At 43.3% G+C, this 20,580-nt stretch overlaps 1 protein-coding gene across 2 annotated transcripts in view; it reads left to right on the top strand.

Moving 5' to 3' along the window:
* FHL2 (four and a half LIM domains 2) overlaps nt 1–20,580 on the top strand; it is a 68,772-nt gene that overhangs the window by 13,019 nt on the left and 35,173 nt on the right. The window contains exon 1 of one of the 2 annotated variants that reach the window (XM_037054978.1): nt 16,429–16,558. The exons of the other annotated variant lie outside the window; for it this stretch is intronic. The gene's annotated coding sequence lies outside the window, so the exon portion shown is untranslated. Of the gene's footprint in view, nt 1–16,428; nt 16,559–20,580 lie in introns of those variants that run through there. 2 annotated transcript variants of the gene reach the window in all.

The raw sequence follows: 20,580 nt of genomic DNA, 5'->3' as shown, positions 1-20,580 counted from the left end.
AGGATGTCTGGAAGGAGTGATAAAACCAACTGCATAGGTATTTTAACAGACATGCTGTTTCCATTCTTTACCACATGTTTTTCATTCTGCTTTGGCTATTTTTTACTTGAATTATGGAGCTCTGCTTCTTGGTTAAAGTAACTCAGACTAAGCAGTTGCTTTTCTACATCAAAAATGCATATGGATATTTTGGGTGGGGCGGGGATGATGGTGAGGGGCTGAGACAGAAAGCACATTGCCTTTCAGGAGGCTTAGGATTTTTCTCTCACCTCTTCCTTATGGGAGTACAGAATCTACGTTTCCAAGAACCCAGAGCACCTTGAGAAATGCAGATGACAAAACACTGTGTCCACTGTGGATGGGCACCCCCAAAGGATGATGAAATGGTATGGCCATTGTACTGTCAGAGAGGAAGCAGATATCTTCTCATTAGACAGGCAAGATGCAAAGATCAACAGCCTTCCTGCTCCAGCAACATGGTGGACTCATCTGAGTGTTCAAGCAAGTACTTCCTCTCTTTGTACCACAATCTCCTCTCCTCTAAAATGCAGATACTTGTATTTTTAAAGGGTTATTGTTTATGAAATATGCTTCTGAAATCTTCAAGTGGATCTCAAATAGTTAAAAGTTGAGCTACAATTTGCAATTATTCGAAAAGCTGCACTTACCAGCAGTTACCTCATTCAACACTATTGGCCGCTACTCCTTGAAATATTTCAGTCATTGATGTCCCCTCTCTCTCTCCTGGTTCCCCCATCCCTGGTCTACGTGGCTGCTTCCTCCTCTACCTACCTTTTAAACCCCAAAGGCTCCTGGAACTTGACCTTTGACCCAGCCCTCACAATCCACACCCCCTTGGGTTACTTACCTATTCCATTGGTTTTTGTTGTTGTTTTAAAACAAAACAAAACAGTTTAAAAACAAACTGCCATTTGGCTAGTGAACCCTTACAGCCATATCACCAACTCTAACATTCTCCAGCTTCTTCATACAAGCTCAGGAAATTTTTCTATTTGGATGGCCTTCCTAAAAATACTTCAGGTTCAATAGGTCAAAACTAAAATCATCCTGTACCACAAGCTTATTTTTTCTATTTTCCTAATGATGGCACCTATCATTTGTCTAAGCCAAGGAAATTATCTTGGATGTATGCTCAGGACCCAATCATCTATCATAATTTCTACTGATTTTATGTGTTTAAAATTCTTGAATGACTCCTACTCCTACTCCTACTGCCCTCATTCCTAATCCACCTTCCTTTGAAAGGACCAGGGCAGCAGTCTCTCGTTGAAGGTTGGGTTTCTCAGGAGTGAGGTCTGCGTTTTACTGAGGAAGTGCCCCAGTAGGCAGCAGGAAGGGAGGAAGATCCGCAAGAACGTGGTTTCAGGCCAAGTCCCAGCCTCAACCAGACCCTGCAGGTTTGACCTGACTAAGGGAGCTGCACTTCCACATCCCCACACCTGTCAGTGATTGTTAAGGGCACCCCAGGAGAGGGAGTGACACAGTTCCAATAGCCTAAAGCCACTCAACACAGAGATAGTGAAAGAGCCCTGGCAGAATCTCCTGTGTTCCTAAATGAGCCCCTAGTAGATTTCTACACTTGAGTCAAAATCATCCACCAAAGTCAAAGAACGAGCCATATCAGTCTCCCACCTATGTCCAATCTCAATGACTCCCAATCTCCTAGCTGCACTTCGTGGAAGTGGCCTCCATTCCCAGCTTCACAGGTATCAGAATTACACAGGGGGATGGAGTTTGTGTTAAGATACAACATCCTGTCCTGAAAATTCATGCTGCCACTGGTTCATTAAAGGCTCTGAAAAGTCCTGTAGTAAAGACACCTGTTAATGTGTTTAACTTGGGAATCACCAGCCCTATCGGACCTTAACCTTGAGTGTTTACTTGTGTGTGTCATGTGTGAGGCACCTCTTACACATGCTACCTGCAGACCTGAGTGGGAGATGCTGGCCTATGGAGAAAGCTCCTTAGTGTGACCTGTGAGGTTTTCTATGGCTTGGTCCCACCTCCTCTCAGCCTCATGTCTGGCTCTGGTAATGCTGAACTGTGTGCAAGACTTGACACAGACCTTGATACCTCACAAGGACCTCTGAGTCCCATTAGTGCTGTCCAATTGGCCACCTCTTAATGTTTCTCTCAAAGCTCAGGCCAGATGATAGCTCTTCCAGGAAAAGCCTTCCTAGGACCTTGTATTAGTTAGTGTTCTCTAGAGAAACAAAACCAGTGGTGTGTGTGTGTGTGTGTGTGTGTGTGTGTGTGTGTGTAAGAGAGATTGATTTATTATAAGGAATTGGCTTTTGTTGTTACATAGACTGAGAAGCCCAAAGACCTTTAGGGTGAGTCAGCAAGCTAAATATCCAGAAAATTAAATGTATTTTGAGTCCAAAAGCAGGGAAAAAAACTGATGTTCCAGCTTGAAGGTAGTCAGACAGAAAGAACTCTTTTTTACTCAGTGTTTTGTTCTATTCGGGCCTGCCACTGATCAGATGAACCCACCTTCATTAGGGAGGGCAATCAGCTTTACTCAGTTACTGGTTCATATGACAATCACATCCAGAAACACCCTAAAAATGCCCCAAATAATGTTTGACCAAACATCTGGGCACATAAAATTAACCATAACAGACCCTTGGGTCGCGCTAAGTGCTTTCCTCTGCTACCATCACTTTCTACAGATACATTTTCCATGTCTTTGTTGTTGTTTTTTTTACCATCTTAATCATTTTTAAGTGTACACTTCAGTAATGGCAAATACATGCACAGACTGAGGCCAGGATTTGACCTGAAACCATGCCCTTGCTTAGCTTTCTCTCCTGTCCTGTTTCCCTGTCTCCACCACCGTTAGGCAGCAGGTCTCCAGAACCTTTTCAGACTGCAGAACTGAAGCCCTGTGCCCATCTAACACTGACCCCCCCCTCCCTCTCCACCCAATGGCAGCCACCGTTCTACTTTGTCCCTATGAATTCGACTACTCTGAGTGTGTCATGTAAGCAGAATCATGCAGTATTTGCCTTTTTGTGACTGTCCTTTTTTACTTAGGATAATGTCCTCAAGGTTCATCCATGTTGTAGCAAGTGTCAGAATTTCCTCCTTTCTTAAGACTGGATAATACTATGTTGTATGTATAGACCACGTTGTGTTCATTCTCCCATCCATGACCACTTGAGTTGCTTTCACTTCTCGGGTATTGTGAATAGTGTTGCTGCGGACATGCAAGTGCAAATATTTCTTTGAGACTCTGCTTTCAATTCTTTTGGATTTATGAGTAAATATACCTAGAGTGGCATATACTTTCCAGAGCTGAACCCTGAGCAGATCTTACTGGGCTCTCACCTTTACCCAGCTGGCTCCCTCCCTCCCAGTCACACTGGACTTTAAACTCTGGAAGGGATGGGCTGACGTTTCTTTATTTTTGTGGCATTGTGAGGATGAATCACTTAGCAAATAGAAAGTTTCTGACTTGTAAGTTCTTCCTGCCCACCGTCTTCAATCCAATTGCTATGAGAAGGATGTCAGATGAGCTTTTATTGTCAAAATAGCCCTGAGTTTTAGGATCTTTTACAAATTCTTTATTTTAAAGATTAGGATTTGGGGTGATTAGGGGAAAAGAATTCTGACTATAACCAGGAATAAGAAACAAAGGCTGTTAAGTTGAGCTAAAAAATAATTAATGGAGAAAAAATGTTGTACATTATATTTCATTTTCTTTTAAAGTTCACTTTAAATGTAACAGGATTGATCTTTGCTAATACTCTTTCTAAACTTATCATTTGTTTTTATTTTTAAAAGTTACATGTTGAAAATTTAACTCAAAAATAATACTGGGAAGTTATGTTAATGTCCTTTAATTTTTGCCTACACTTTCAAATATAGTGGGTGTCAGCCTGTCTTTTTAGGATCAGCTTTATGAACTGAGATAGAAATGGATGAGTCTCACTACCCAAATGAGTATCACACACCTGTGCCCACAGAGGCCCATTTGGACTTCTTTCATGTTGGTTTGTATTATTGCTCCCCTCCCTTAAGTTTCATAAGGATTTGGTTCAGAGCCAAAATGGTGAATATTTTGCAAGTGATGAAATAGAACTTGAAATCTTAAAATAAAAACCTTTTATGTACTAGACCCCTGGAATCTTACTTGAGGTTTGTTTAACAGGCAGTGCATGGCTTCCTAAAGTAACTAAGCATATTTCTATCACATAACTTTTCTCCACGTTCACAGCCTCACTGCTACCACCTGCATTTGGCCTTGTAGTGCTGTTTACTTCTCTCCGATAGAGAAGTTACTCATTTCACTCCTCCTCATTTCACTCTTGCTGCATTTCTTTCCACCTATGTGGACTCCTCTGGTTGCCAGCACAATAAAAATGCAAGCTCATACAAGATGTGCACACCACACACTTCCCTCTGGTTGCCTGTGCCAAGAAATCCTTCTGGTCTGAGTAAGACCATTTGAATTGTTGGTTTAGACACCACCAACATGTACCAGAGATTAGCAGTCAAAATAGGCTCCAAAGGCATTGCCTTAATAAATCTGCTAGCAAGTAGCTTACTGACATTCAGAGAACCTCTAGCAGAAGTGCTCAGTTAAAGTAGCACCTGACCTGGGCTCGTGCAGACTAACCGTCACGTTAATCTTCTCTGTCTGCCAAGAGACCAGCCTGGCCCCGCCAGACATAGAGAAGAGAATATAATTCATTTTGCTGCTATTGGGGTTTATTTTTCTTATCAGGGCACATGCTTGGTTATTGTCAGGACCATGAAAAGAGAGAGAGAAGCCAGGCTTCTAGTAGGTGAAGGAGTCGCCAGTAAAAGTAACCTGGGTTTCAGACTTGCCAGGTTTTCTTCCAGCTGGTAAGCTGCTACTTTTGGGGAGAAAAAGGTCATATGCACAGCCCTGCTCTGCTGCGCTCCACCCTTGGTGTGAGCACTGGAAGATGCTGGGTCTTGCCTCCCAAATCACAGCCTCTGCTTCCAGCTTTGCCAGAGTGTAGATGGTAATCTCGGGATCCCTACCCCAGCCTAATAACTGGGTCAAGGCTCCTGGTATTCCTTGCCCTCTGGAATGCCTCTTTGTCCTGGTTAACTCTGCCGAAGGCCCTCGCAGTAGGAAGAAGGCAGGAGTTGGCTTGTTCTCCTAGCTCAGGCCCTGGGGAAGGCTGGGCCAGCATGTGGCTTGTTACTAACACAGTATGAGCTTTTCCCATCTGATCCACACTAGCAGCTCTGGGACACCAGGACAGTCAGGGATGAACTGGAGATGGTTCCAGGATGGATTTGTGTCACCTCTGCCTCTTCTCTCTGGGACCAAGTACCTTAATAAGCATTTAAATGATAATGTTACTATATGTCATATGCAGTATAGACAAGAAGGTTTGTCCTAAGCACAATTACAACACAATTAACAACTTTATTAAACAAAAATATAAAATTTACTATTAACCTGAGGGCTGAGCTACTAAGCTTCCATATGCCCTCTACATTTACCCTACTTTCCTATCATGGCCTGTCTTGAAATGGCTGAAACTAAGTTGGGAGAGTTTTGGGGTAATTTCAGCTTTTCCTGTAAAACCATTCCTGACTTCTGGGTGAAAGTATCCAGCACTTTATTTACCCATATAAGTTAACTAGCCAAGTACTGCCTCCTCACATATTTACCAAATGGAAGCTTCCTTTTTCTTCCTCTCACTGTGTTCTCCTTTCCCGTTTTTCCTGCAGATGATCTTCTCTTGTTCTTTCTGGGACATTCTTCTCAGTAGGCCTGCATGGCACCTTCTCTAGGTCCCCAAAACTGGTCGTACATAGACTTTCACCACCCCAGCTCAGCGTCCCTCAGCCTACCACACCTCAGTCTTTCCTATCACTACAGGGAGGTGTCCTGCCCTGAGACTGCCAGAGGCTCTCCCAGGTGCCCCTCCCCCATCACCCTCCCACCACAGGTACCATGTTGCACGGGAAGCTCCTCTTAAACCACCTCTCCTCCTGAATTTCAGACAGAAAGGGAAGAATTAAATCTTCCAAGACTCTTAGTCTAAATCCACACCCATCTTACCTTTCTTTTCAAAAAAAAAAAAGTCACCATACCAAGAGTCAAAAGAAAAAAAGAAAAGAAAAATTTGTTGTAATATTTTTTTTTACAAAAAATATTGCTTCTGATGAATGATTGCTTCTCTAAAGGAATCATTCCACAATCTCCTCATTCCATAATCGGGGATGTGAAGACACTGTCCTCTCTCTGTGTGTGCCCCTCGCACATGAGCAAAGGAGGCCTGTCCAAAACAACACAATTCTCCCTGCAAACCCAGCTGGCTGTGTGAAGGTGTGCTTCTTGTAAGCCAAAGGACTGGTTCCAGTCTTGGTTGGGAAGTATTCTAAGATGGCCTGCTGATGGTTAAGTCAAAACTAGGAATACACGGCTTAGAAAGCCCTGCAGTCATCTCCATGAGTATAGATTCCAACAGTCAAAAAGGCAAGCTTACTCATTGAGTCTACCTTTGGGAATGTTTATACATCAACAGTCTGAGTGAATAAAGGAAACAGAAAAATTTTTTCCCTGAGTGATTTCACCTTAAAACAGGTACAGTTGGAGGGAGATAAGCTATGTGCTTCTGTCTGGGCTCATCTCTGCAGACTGTTTATCAGAAGCAGCTTCAAGGGTGGGACCCCTCTTCCAAACTATGCAGAGTTGTTATCATTAAATAGGCAACAGCAAGTAAATCTGCTCCACAAATGGCCTGTAAAACATGCTCATGACACTATAGAGAATAGAACTTTTATGAATTTCTGTGGGATACAGGAGTTTCTATTTACATGTTCCCATTGGTATAGACAAACTTTTTAAAAGCACTTGATAGAAAATCAAACATGCCCCAAGCATTATTTAGAGACATGAACACCACATTCAGTTGCTAAAAACGAAGGCTGTAGACTTCAAGGAAGTCACTCAATAAGCCCCAGTCTTAGTGGTTGGGTAAGGTCCAGGAAAGATGCAGCAGCAGGAGTAGGCCAAGAGAAGCATACCCCACTTTAGGAAGACCTTGATCTTGGAGATACAAGCAGTATCCCAAGAACTGTCCCATGCTGACCCCTGATACCCCATTTTCAGCTTCTTAACCTCTGACGCCATCTGGAAGGACAGGACCTTCTGCCTTGCTTTAATCCAAGTCGTTTGCAAGCAGGATCTCAATGCAAAGCCCAGATACCTAAACTACCCAATTGGCAATAGGCTGGACTTTTTTTTATTCAGGGAGGCCCCAAATGAGTCCTTGTATGGCTATCCTATATTGGTTTGGCATTTTTTAAAAACTGGAATCAAATTCAGTAAATACTGACCAAGTTATAAACTGCAGAGTATATAGAAATTAAGGTCTCAATTCTTGCCCATAAGGGGTCTTACTCCTGTTGTTGTAAAGAAGGGAAGGATGAGACAGTATGGAATGACAAAAAAAGAAGGCTATTGATCGGTTCCCTGGACAGCCTTCCTGGGGGAGACACTTTATCCGTGCTTTAAAGAATAAAGAGAAACTTGCCAGCAGAGCACAATGAAAAAAGGATCTTCCTCCTCACTCCCCTCTCACCCCAGCTGCAGGTAGAGCATATGGGAGCAAAGAGAATGAGCCAGAAGGTCTCAAAGACGGCTTAACTCAGGATCCCTGTCTCCTGACCCGATAACTTTCCAAACATACTCACTTCTCAAGGATGTCCTTCATCTGCTTTTAATATGACCTGGAAATTCAAGGAACCAATCGAGACACAGGGAAATAGACACCCTACACTAAGCGATGAGAGTGAGAACTAAGTTCGTACAATGTTAACAAAGCCAGGGAACTACGCTACAATAAGGCCATCAGTAAGATGAAAATATAATTTCAAATTGTTGAAATTAAGGCAGAAAAGAAAGAAAAGGGAAAGACATCGCAAATTTAAGAACACCAAGATGCACATTTTCAGGTACCCAATGGTCATTTGCCACTGGAGCCCCCTCCATCCCTGCAGGGAGGCACACAGCTAATCTGGGACTGTTACAGAGTGATTTCTCAACATCTCTCACTGCATGGAAATTTCAAAAAACATCATCAGTTAGCATGGCTCAGAATTCTAAAACATATGTGGCAGGGACAGTATGGCCAGTATAAGCTGGAGCTCAGTTCTTTTAGAAAATCTTTTCCTGGTGTTTCAACAATTACCATTGCAATGATATAGAAAGAAGGTTTTGGCTGTTCCAGAAAGCTCTTTCATGACTCTTAGGTCCAATGTTAAAGCAGTTTCTGAAATAGGTGGAAGATTCTCCTTGTTTTTCAGAAGAACATAAAGCAACACATAATACAGCTTTTTATCTCACATCAATCCACACCATGGTGAAGAATCAGCCACAGGAGATATTCTAGAAAATGTTCAATTATTTATTAGCCATAAAAATGACTTGAGAAAAATTAAACAATTTGAAATAACCCTTTAAGGTAACAAGAGAGGTGGTATATTCTTTGTTTCACAGGTGAGATGGGGAACACACACAAAGTTTAAGGGTGTGTGTTACCTAGGGCACGCACACTGCTCCATGGGGCATCCTGAGCCCAAGCTGAAGCCTGCCCTCTAGGGCTGGCTCCCTGGCTCTTCCTAGCTAGACCAGTGGTTTTCCTGTTAATGACCCCCATCAAAGGAGAAATAGTACAAAAAGACTTTGGTGGCAGAGGAGAGAGAGCTTATGATTTTAAAGTATTGACTCATAAACTTAATTCAGTAAGAATATCTAGATTTCAGTGTGGTTTAAAATCAACATTCTGAAAAATAAGTGAGGAATACAAAGCTCCCATTTCTAGATGCCAGAAAGAATTGTCAGAGGCCACATGTAAAAGGGCTTCAGGTAACCTTCTCTTCTAACTGGAAAAAAAAAACACTGTGAAAGAAAAAAGAACTTCAGGTATTTTAGGGATGCAAATATGTTTCATTTGAAATGAGATTCTGATAGGTTTGCACAGACCTTAGTAACACTTCTGTTTATATTATTTTTTAAATTCTATTTCATTGATTATGCTATTACAGTTGTCCTCATTTTCCCCCTTTGCCACCCTCCGCCAAGCACCCCCCACTCCCTCAGTCCATCCCCTCACCATTGTTCATGTCCATAAGTCATGCGTATAAGTTCTTAGCTACTCCATTTCCTACACTGTACTTTACAGCCCCATGGCTATTCTGCAACTACCTAATTGTACTTCTTAATGCCTTAACCTCTTCACCTATTCTCCTACAGCCCCCTCCCACCTGGGAACCATCAGAACACTCTCTGTATCCATGAATCTGTCTCTGTTCTTCTTTGCTTAATTTGGTTTTTTTTTAGATTCAACTATTGATAGATAGGTATTTTTTTGCTATTTTTATTGTTCATAGTCTTGATCTTCTTTTTCCTAAAAAAGTCCCTTTAACATTTCATATAATAATGGACTGGTGATGATGAACTCCTTTAGTTTTTTCTTACCTGAGAAGCTCTTTATCTGCCTTTTGATTCTAAATTATATCTTTGCTTGGTAAAATAATCTTGGCTGTAGGCTCCTGCTTTTCTTGATTTGAATATTTCTTGCCAGTCCCTTGTATCCTGCAAAGTTTTCTTTTGAGAAATCAGCTGACAGTCTTATGGGAACTTCTTTGTAGGTAACTAACTGCTTTTCTCTTGGTGCTTTCAGATTCTCTCTTTATCATCAACTTTTGGCATTTTAATTACGATGTGTCCTAGAGTGGGCATCTTTGCATCCACTGTCTTGTGGTTCCTGGACTTGCATGTCTATTTCCTTCACCAAAAATCAGGAGAGTTTTCTTTCATTATTTTTTTCAAATACATTTCCAAATTCTTGTTGTTTCTCTTCTCCTTCTGGCACCCCAGTGGTGCAAATGTTGAAGCACTTGAAGTTGTCCCAGAGGCTGGTTACATTATCCTAATTTTGTATTCTTTTTTTCTTGTTATTCTGATTATGTTTTTTGCTTCTTTATGTTCCATATCATTGATTTGATTCTTGGCTTCATCCACTCTACTGTTGTTTCCCTGGAAATTGTTCTTTATGTCAATTCGTGTCTCCTTCATTTCTGACTGGATCTTTTTTATGCTGTTGAGGTCCTCACTAAGGTCATTAAGCACCTTATGACAAGTGTTTTGAATTCTGCATCTGACAGATGGCTTATCTCCATTTTGATTAGCACTTTTTCTAAAGTTTTGATCTGTTCTTTCATTTGAATCATTTTTCTTTGTCTCCTTGTTTTGGCAGCCTCCCTGTGTTTATTTCTACATATTAGTTAGAGCTGCTATGACTCTCTGTCTTGGTAGTATGGCCTAATGTAGTAGATGTCCTGTAGGGTCTAGTAGCACAGCCGCCCCTAACACCCAAGTTGTGTACTCAAGAGGTGCCCTTCATGTGGGCTGAGTACACCTTTCTCTTACAGCTGAGCCTTGGTTGTTGTTGGAAGATCAACAAGAGGTGTTTACCCAGGCCAGTCAGCTGTAAGGATTGTCTGTGACTTATCAGCAAACTTCACCCTTCTTGGAGGATTGGATGTTCAGGGGCAGAGTGGTAGTGCTCTGATGTGGTCTGAAGCTATCCACTGGGTATGCTGGTCCTGGGGTTTTCTAGGTGATGCAGGCCAAGGTCAGCCCCCACCTGTGTATTGCCCAGGGCCACCCTGCCTGAGCTATAAAGCAATCTGGGATGGCTGCTACTTGTGCTGGGCTTGGAGATTCCCAGGCAAAGCCGAACGGTGAATCTAGGCTGGCTGCTGCTAGTGCCAGTCTTAGGAGTCACTGAGGCCAGCTCTTGCTTGTTTGAGAGGATGTAGAAAGTTCTGAAGCATGAACCAAGACTGGCTATTCACATGGAAAAGCAGCTTGGGTGGGCTCCTATGTGGATTGAGGCAGAGTCTCAGGGCATCTCCAAGACGGGTCAAACAGTGTTAGCCAGGTTGATGGAGTTTCAGATACGGCACCAGCTTGCCAGCTCTGTGGGAGGAGGATTTAGGAAAGGGACAATGGCCTCTCCTTGCCTAGATGTCAAACACTTCAGTTCCTTCCTCTTTGCCACTCGTGCCCTTCAAGCTGCCACCCTAGTGCTGGGGCTCAGAGGGAGTGAGCATGAGTAGGTGAGTCCAAGTGTCTGAGCCACCACACTGGGGTCTGGTACTGTGTCGAGGGGAAGCTCCCAAGTCCTGCCTCCTGACTCCACTTCCCTCCAGGAGGCATGGGGAGAATTCAGCCTTTGACCACAAGTTGTTATGATCTGACACAATCACCCTCCAACCATCTGAGACAATTAAGAATGATTACCTCTGAATCAGGGACAAATTATCCACTTGTTTCCTGCCCCGGGTTTCAGTGGGTGGAACTGCCTGTGAGAAACCCCATCGTCAGTGGAATAAAAGTGCTCTAAAAAATCTTCATTGAAGTGGTTAGTTAGGGTAACTAAGGTAGGGAGGTCTGACCATACCCTGTCTCAGCAACCTTGTGTTTTCACAGGCTTCCCTTGCTTCCTGGTGATGGTCAGGTCTCCTGGAGCCGGTGCCATGGGTCTTGGCCCACCGGCCTCCCTGGTCCACCTGATCACCCACCATCTGGTTTGCAATCCTTGGCTATTCTGGAAGCTCTGCCTTCCTCTGAGCCTCTCTGTGGAGAGAATTAAGTTTCAGCATTTGTGTTACTGAGACACAGGCTGGAACTTTCTGTCTTGTAAATTTTGTATCTGACAGAGTGAGTAAATGCTTGCTATTGGATTTAGAGTTCCTGAGTCTTGCCTATGTTCAGTCTACCTCTGTTCCCACTCCCTACCCCCATAGAAATGGACATCTACTAGGTTTCAGGTAAATTACTGAGTTGGGAGTTGGAATTCCTCCATGGCATTTTACCCAGAAGCACTGACAGTCATCAGAATTGCCTGCAGGGCTTGTTGAAACACAGAGCTGGGCCCAAGAATGTTTACTTCTAGCAAGTTTCCCTGTGATCCTGCTGTGGCTGGTCCCAGACCACACTTGGAGAACCACTGGCCTACACCATAAATTCTTCCCTTTCTTTCCTCCCTCCCTAGATATGTCTGTCCCTGAAACCTCCACAGCAAGAAAGGAAGAAGTTAGGGTCGCGTTGGTTGGCGAAAGAGTTACAAGAGAACAGAAATAAACAGAAGAACCTAAATAACCTATCAGAGTTGTCACTTCATCCCTTTCCCAGAAAAATACAATCTCTTAATTTTTTTCTGTGAATTAGCCTTTTTATATATCTATAGCAGATAATTTTTACACCAAAAAGGCAACCTTTTATCTTTAGAACAGCACCTAAACTTAATGCTCCCTTCTGATGAGGACTAAGTATGTTTTATTTTTTAAATTGAGGTATACATAATTGACACACAACATTATATTAGTTTCAGGTATGCAACATCATGATTCAATATTGGTATACATTACAAAGTGATTACCACTGTAAATCTAGTTAACATCCATCACCACACAGTTACAGTTTTTTATGAGAATTTTTAAGGTCTATTCTCTTGACAACTTTCAAACACGTAATACAGTATTAACTACAGTCACTATGCTGTATATTATATCCCCATTTCTAATTTATCTTATAACTGGAAGTTTGCACCTTTTAACCACCTTCGTGTTTCCTTCTTATTCTGGATTCATCTGTTCTTTATCATCAGATAACTGAGGGCTTACTCTGTGCGAAGTGGTTTGTACGCATTATGTGAAAGGATCTTCCCCCAAGTTTGGCAATATATAGGTTATTAGTTCACTTTTATGCATGAGCAGACTGAGGGTCTTGTGGTTGCCCCAGGCCACAGAGCTAGTCATATGTAAGTATAGGGATTCAAATCTAGTCTACATCCCAGACATCAAGCTGCAATGCCTTAGACTGTATTATATTTTCTATAATACTCTCTCTGTTACACAGAACTATAATCACTTATAAAATGAGTGACTTGTTACATTTTAAACAATTCTCTGCAATTCATCCATTCATTATCTATGTTTATGAAGCACATACCATGTGCCATGCTATAGGTCTGGGAAATACAATGCTGTACAAGATAGAACTTTTCAAAATACGTTTTACCAGAATGTTCTATAAAATTTTATTTTTTTAATAGTTTGTCCTTTGATTAAAATTATTCACAAAAGCTCTGGCTGGTGTGGCTCAGTAGATGAAGTACTGGCCTGCAAACCACAGGGCGGCCAGTTTGATTCCCAGTCCGGGCACATGCACGGGCCAGGTCCCCAGCAGGGGGAACGCAAGAGGCAACCATACATTGACATTTCTCTCCATCTCTTTCTCCTTCCCTTCCCCTCTCTCTAAAAATAAATAAATAAAATATTTTTAAAATTGTTCAGAAAAATACATGTCATTAAGGCCAGAGCTGCATTCTTCCTTCCTCTACTTCTAATAAACCTCCTACTGACTTTCTATAAACTCAGTTTAACAATTTTTTCTCATATTTTTTAAAGAAGGCACATGTATTAATTTAATTTTTTGTTGAATGGATAATACATTTACATAACTCAAAATTTAAAGGAAACAAAGGGTATATAATAAAATTAATCTTGCTTTCACTCGATACTCTCAGTCCCAATATCTCCCCAGAGGCAACCACACTGAACGTACTTATTGTCCTCTTCCCTTCTTTTCCTTGATTGTTAGCACAAACAGTTGCTCACTATTTACAAAGTGTTCTTTCTATACTTTTTGTTGCTACATCTTGAAGATCATGTCAAATCAATCAGTGTAGCTACCTCATTCTTTTTAACAGATGCATATATATAATTTTAAAATGTACAGTATGATATTTAACTAGGCCCTGTTAATGATCATATAACATGGTCCAGTATTTTACTATTATTTATAAGCAATTCCATGGTGACTTTCCTCATGTGAATGTCAATTTACACATGAACAAGCCAATCTGTAAGACAATTTCCTGTGAGGGGAAATGCTGGGTTAAGGGCAAATGGTATGTGTGTTTATAATTTTTAAAATGGTCATCATGGAATTTTCTAAGCCTTACAAAAGGAGCTAGACTAGTACAATGAAACCCACATACCTGTCACCCAACTTCATGGTTACCATTAATCCATGGCAGATACTATTTTATGTATATATAGTGTATATAAAAATAGTATGATATATGTGTGTATATACATACATATACATATATATAGTGTGTGTGTGTGTTTCTGTGTGAGTATCCCACCCATCCCCTGCAACTCAAATTATTTTGAAGCAACCCCAGACGTAATGTTATTTCATTGGTGAATATGGCAATACTTCGGCAAAGTAAGGACTTTAACAATGAGTGTGTGTGACTTTATTATCACACCTGAAATAAATTAATGCTAGTTTATTAATTTATAAATGCTGAATTGTTTCATGAACATTTGTTTTTTAAATAGTCTGTTCTTAGGTCCACCCATTCAGTGCAGTTGGCTAGTCGTTTTTTATCTTTTGGTTTCCTCCTCCACCTCTCTCCTCCTTTTATTCGTCTATGACATTGTTGTGGAAACTGGACAAATTTGCTTCCACAGTCTAGATTTTGTTAATTACGTCCCCATAAGTTCATTTAATATGTTTTTCTATCCTTTAGGTCAAAGGTGAAATACAAAATTAAATTGCAGAATTTCTTAAAATAATAATAAAGAAAATACAACAGAATACATCAGAATCTGTATGGCACAGTTAAAGCAGTTATTTGAAGATTTACACAACTACATAGTTATATTTAAAAATAAAATGAAAATGAATGAGTTAAAAACAAAACTGAGAAAATGAAATAAAGTTAGCCGAAAGAAAGAAGTGCAGAAAATGTTTCAATAATTTTAGACTTGTTTTTTTTTTTTAGACTCATCACTGGAGAATCATATCATCTTGTAATTTCCAGCTATACAGACAGCAAATCTAGATATTGTGAGAGGAAGGCTTTTCTACACACACTTGGTTGTCAATTTTCAGGATACTGGCCTGCCTTGATTTTCAGTGGGAATTTAGATTAGAAAGCCATACTTCCCATCTTGGTGAGAAGCTGAGGGGTTCAGGAAAGGAAGAGGGAGGGAAGGCTGGATTCCCCACATGCCCCAGTTCTGTCTGAGTTTTGTCTTAGCCCTCTGGAGGGCACTGAAGTGACCCATGGGGTAAGGGGCATTTCATGTCCTGTGAGATCCTTGCATGCTTTTGCCATCTGACAGACTCTGGTTCAAATCTCAACTGGCATAATGATTGCCCCCAGGCTGTGAGCGAATCTCTCTGATGTGGTCCTCAGCAAAAAATCCCGTGCCTCAAAAGGATGAGGATCAAATAGGATTCCACGAAAAGCTAGTGCTCAGCAATGGAAGCTAATATGGTGGTTCTCAAGTTCTGTGATTGACCGGAGACCCACTGGAAGCCTCCGAAAAATCTCTAGCTATCGTCAACCAAGAGAAAACAGTCAAGTACTTTTTCTTTCTCTGAGGTCCACTGAGTGTTAAATATAATGTGTCTGCTCCCAGTGTTTCTATTATGCCTTCGCTGCCTGTCAGGCTCACCTTCCACTTACCTGTGCCTAAGCACGGCAGCTAGCCACCTACTTAAGAACAAACATTTCTTTCCAGATGCTCCCTTTCCCAGGACACGGGGCTCGGCCTGTGTCCCCTCTCTCGCCACTGCCCTATGGTGTGTGGGTTTGTGTGTCAGGCAGAGGGCCTGAGTTTTGTGAGGCCCTCCACCGCACTTTTGTTTCCCTCGCCCAGAGAGGACAGAGTACGTTTAGGGCCCCCTCGCCCCTCGAGTGTTGGGGATGGGACCTTCTGTGCCCTCTCTAGCGCAACAAAGAACGTGGCATTATCCATGTTTGTGAGCCATCAGCTGGATTTTCTTCGTGGCAGAGGGGGGTCTGCAGTGAAAGATGGGGAAAAAAACCACCGTGCAAATACATCTCAGGCGCATCCTCCCGACGCCCACGCTCTCGAAAGACGTGTAAGTGGCCGTTTTCCATCCCTCACGCCTCTCACCGCGCCTTCTCAGCCTTCCGCCTGCTCCTCTTTCCGCGAACCCCGCAGATTCCTGCCACTCTGCCCGCAGGGGCCTCAGGTCGCCGCCGCGGCGCCCCCGGGCCCTCGCCCCACACCCAACCCTGCCAGACAACTACAGGGGGTAAAGTGCGCGTCACCTAGTGAGCTATAGGCCCGATGGAACGGGGTGGGGCGGGGTGGGGCGGGCAGCCAGAGTCCACAAAGAGTCCAAATCCGCGTGCGCCGCAGCCGCCGCCGCACCCGCAGCCGGAGACTGGCGTGGCGCCACGAGCCGAAGGGCGAGGGCGCAAGCCTCAGCGCCCCCGCATCCGCGGCCAGCGCGCCGAGCCCGCGCCGCCGGCGTCTCGGAGGCGTGCGTCTTTCTCCTTATATGGTCAAATGACACGCGGGGTTCGCCAGGGCCGGAGGCTGCGCTCCACTCAGCAGGCTGCCGAGCGGCGTCCTGGAGCAGCACCCGCGGCCACCGCAGACCTCTATCCCGCCGCGTCCGGGAGCGCCCGCCCGCTGCGCGGTGAGTACCACCATCCTAGCCGCGAGAGAGAGATGGGCTCCAACCGCAGAGCGTGGGGCCAGGGAAGCCAAGCCGTGGGAGAGATCGGGAGAGAGAGGTGGCAAGCCTTGGGAGAGACCCCGGGACAGGGCAGTTGAGCGGTTGGGGGGATACGGGGTTAGGGGGGTCCAGCGGTGGAGGAAACCCGGGGACAGGGGAGCCGTGTGGTTGGAAGAGATTCGGGAGGAAGGAAGCTGAACCTCGGTGGGGAGGCCTCGTGGTGGAGGGAGGGTACCGTAGGCCGGAGGGACCCCCGCCTCATCCTTGGAGGGAGGCCTGCAGTCCGTGTGCAAGCCAGCAGGGGCTGTGCCACCCACGAGGGATACACGGCAAAGGCCGGCCAAGGGTCCCAGCGCGGGGACTTGATTGTTCCCCCACCCCGAAGACCTTGACTCTGACCCTCATGTGTCTGTGCGGGGTGTCAGAACCTTTCTCCTTAATAGAAAGAAGTGGAGCTTGCGGTATGACCTTATGAATTAACACCTGCGAAAATTAAAAAATTAACCACAGTATTCAACGAAATGGGCTACTTGAAACGAAAAAAATATCTCACCTTAAGCTGCACTTGTGTGATATCTTAGCTTACCTAACATATCTGACAGAGGTTGTTAAATACTGTTTCCCATTTTAAATGAAGAACAATTATACTTACTTTCACACCCCAACATGGGTTTCCATGCCAAGGAGCAGAGCCGAGGCTGAGGCAAAAGGCACACAGCTGCTTTCCAGTGGCAGCACTCTCTTGCATTTACCTACGTTAGGACGTGAATCACAGTGTGGGGCTTATAATCAGGAGACTGTTCAAAACACAAGGCCAGATCCTTTGGTCGCGTTTGACACTGCGTCTGCTGACCTGGGTTTTGCAGTAATGTGTCAGAAGGAGGAGTTCGCTATCCTGGGGGAATTTAGACCCAAAACACTTGAGGCAAGTCTTAGAGGTACAGGGACTTCTGGTTGGACAATTAAACTTCCATAAAACCAAACTTAATGAAGAACATTACATTGTGCATCTGGATAAAATGTTTTTCACCTTGTTTTCCAGATTTAGCTCACTCCCAATTTTTAGGGGTTATCAATGAAGGTATAGAATTGGGTTTCCATGGTCTTTATTAATCTGTGGTGCTTTAAAATGCTTTCACTCAGCAGCCTGTTGATAAAGGCTAACTTGGCTTACTGAGGACCGGGCACTCTTCTATGTTCTAGGCAATCATCTCCTCAATCTCATTTAATGTGCACAAATATGCCAGAAGACGGGTGTGACTGGCTAGTGGACGTGCATTCACTGGAGCCAGGCTGCCAGAGTTCATGTCCCGCTCCCTCATCTACAAGCAGTGCAACCTTAGCTAAGTCACCTAATCTCTCCATGCCTCAGTTTCCTCAACTGGAAAACAGATATGATAGTGTCTTTCTTGCTGGGTTGTTATCAAGTCTGCGTATCATAAGCAGTATATACATACTTGATATTGTCTTCATTTTTACAGATAAACTGAAGCACAGAGAGATTAAAGTAACTTTTGCTGAAGGTTTTGCAGCCTTAAATGGTGCTCTTGAGATCTGACCCCAGACAGCTTAACTCCAGAGCCTGAGTTCTAACCACTGACCTACTGAGAACCCACCTGAATATTCCACTGCACACTGTGACCCAAGATTGCTTGTTAGGTCACTTCCAGTGCTTCAAGAAATCTTGCTTACAAAGTAAAATGCCCATTAGAATATTGAAAAAAACTAGAGTGGGCCTCAGGAGGCCTGGGTTCTAGTCCTGCTGGCACCAAGGGTCAGTTGCCCAGCCTCCGGGAGTCAGGCTGACTCATTTCTTTGTCAGCAAGATGGGCTGGAGCAGGAAAGTTTCTCTCTGACTCAGGTACCATGAGACACAACGTTCCTTGCACTTGCGTACACAAAAACAGATACTGGATACTTTCTGTAGTTTTATTAAAAGAATTTTACAAAGCCCATTTATCATGTGGAATTCCACTGAGAGGCCACTTCCTCAGAATGACCACCGTGAACAAAATACATGGGCTCTTCTCAAGTGCTCAAGAGTCTGCTCTTCCGAGAGACCAAGCTGGTAACATGATTTTGGGGTGGTCATGTGAATGGGCTCTGTTGTTTTAAATTACGGATTTGGACTGTAGCCCCTGCGATAGTGAATTGTATGTCAACTTGACTGTCCCATGGGGTGCCCAGACACAAAGGTTATTTCTCTGTGTGTCTATAAGGTGTTTCTACCATTGATTAGCATTTCAATCAATAGACTGAGTAAAGCAAATTGTCCTTGTCATTGTGGGTGGGCCCCGCCCAATCAGTTGAAGACCTGAATATAATATTAAGGCTGAGCAAGAGGGAACTCCACCAGTCTGACTGCCTAGTTTGGTCCTTCTCAGCCTTTGGCCTTGGAGTGAAACGTCAGCTCTTGAGCCTGCTGATTTTTGCACTGGAATTTACACCATCAGTATTCCTGGTTCTCAGGCTTTCAGACTCATGTATATTTATTCTACCAATTCTGTTCTCAGCCTCACTTTTGTAAGATTCCATCACACCTTGGCTACTGGTAGCCTTCATGTTCCTTTTGCTGTAAATATGGTTGTCCTCTTGGAGATCTAATGAGAGGTCTGGGGCAGCATTTGTTTCCCCACCATTAGTCCAGTTCTCATGGGTGATTCTTACACCTGGCCTGAACTTGGACATCACAAGTTATCACACTTGTCCTCAGCCTTTGTAATCCACACCTTTACTGGCCTGATTTAGTCTGTCACTTAAAGATTTCCTTTAGGCTATGGTACCAAGTGAGGCAAGTGATGTCTGTGCCCAGTGAGAGGAGCAGCCGCCCTGTTTCTGTGGGTTAATAAAATTCATGTCAGAGAGCATCCTTGACGTCTGTAAATATTTAGGTTTTTAGTCAGAAAGAAAATAAACTGGTCTATATCTGATGACCCAGCTTTGGAACAAATAAGGCTTAGCCACCCAACGCGGAGCAGCAGGACGCGTGCGAGTGGCCGTGACAGGATCCTGTACAGTGTGCTAGTGAAACACCATGAAGCGGCAGGGTGCAGAATGAGGAGGCCAGTCTGTCATGAAAGTCGGGAGTTGCCACATGGGGGTCAGTGGCCAGTCGGGGGTCATAACAGGTGGAAGACCAGGCAGACTGAGTGTAGCATAAACAACAAGCTGCCTTGGGGAGACTGGAGGAGACTGTGAGAGAGTGAACACGTAAACAGCTTGCTCCCATGTCCCATGAAGGCAGTGGTAGAGCAGTAGGGTGGGTCTCCCCTTCACCCCCCAACACTGAGATGATGTATAAACCTGAGGCAGCCCACCATTCTAGCCTGCATAATCATGTTTGTCCAGCATAGGCCGAACTGACATGTTTTGTGATTAAATTACAAGATAGTATACTAGAGGTGATTTAAATTCTTTGGGATTAGAACTGGACTGGAACTCTCTCAGAAATTGTATGCCTCATGTCAGTCTCCTAGTATCTAAGACAGTACATGGAAAATCGTGGTCCCTTCATGCATTCTTATTGATGGAATTTAAAAGTTTGTAGGACATCAAAACAAGTATCACTATTTGTGCATCTATAGACCTAAGGTCATAAACTTGACATTTATTATTTTCCCATTTCTTTTCATTATTCCATGTTCAAAAGTTTATTCGGAAGATAGCAGTTACCTTATTCAAGCATTGTCTCTCATGCAAAGCATTTCTTTATCAGAGACAAACCAAGATTTTTTTTGCAAGTTACCGGTTTATATACGAAATTGTAGTACATTCCTGCCCGTGTTCATAGATGGACCCAGTAAAGATTCATTCAGTTTATCTGTAGATATATCATATTGCTGTAGACATAGTCATTCTTACACTTTACCAATAATATAAAAATCAATTTCAAGAGAATTCTGGGTACATTGTTATATTTTTTAAAATAGCAACATCTCTCAAACTGGCCCCCCTCTCCCTTTCACCAGAATTTTTATTTAAAA

Source organism: Sturnira hondurensis, unplaced genomic scaffold (assembly GCF_014824575.4).
Source record: "Sturnira hondurensis isolate 20B ecotype Veracruz unplaced genomic scaffold, ASM1482457v3 Scaffold0008480, whole genome shotgun sequence".
In the NCBI taxonomy this organism is placed as follows: domain Eukaryota; kingdom Metazoa; phylum Chordata; class Mammalia; order Chiroptera; family Phyllostomidae; genus Sturnira; species Sturnira hondurensis.
The sequence above is the reverse complement of the archived record's forward strand: the minus strand, read 5'-3'. Positions and strand labels throughout refer to the sequence as shown.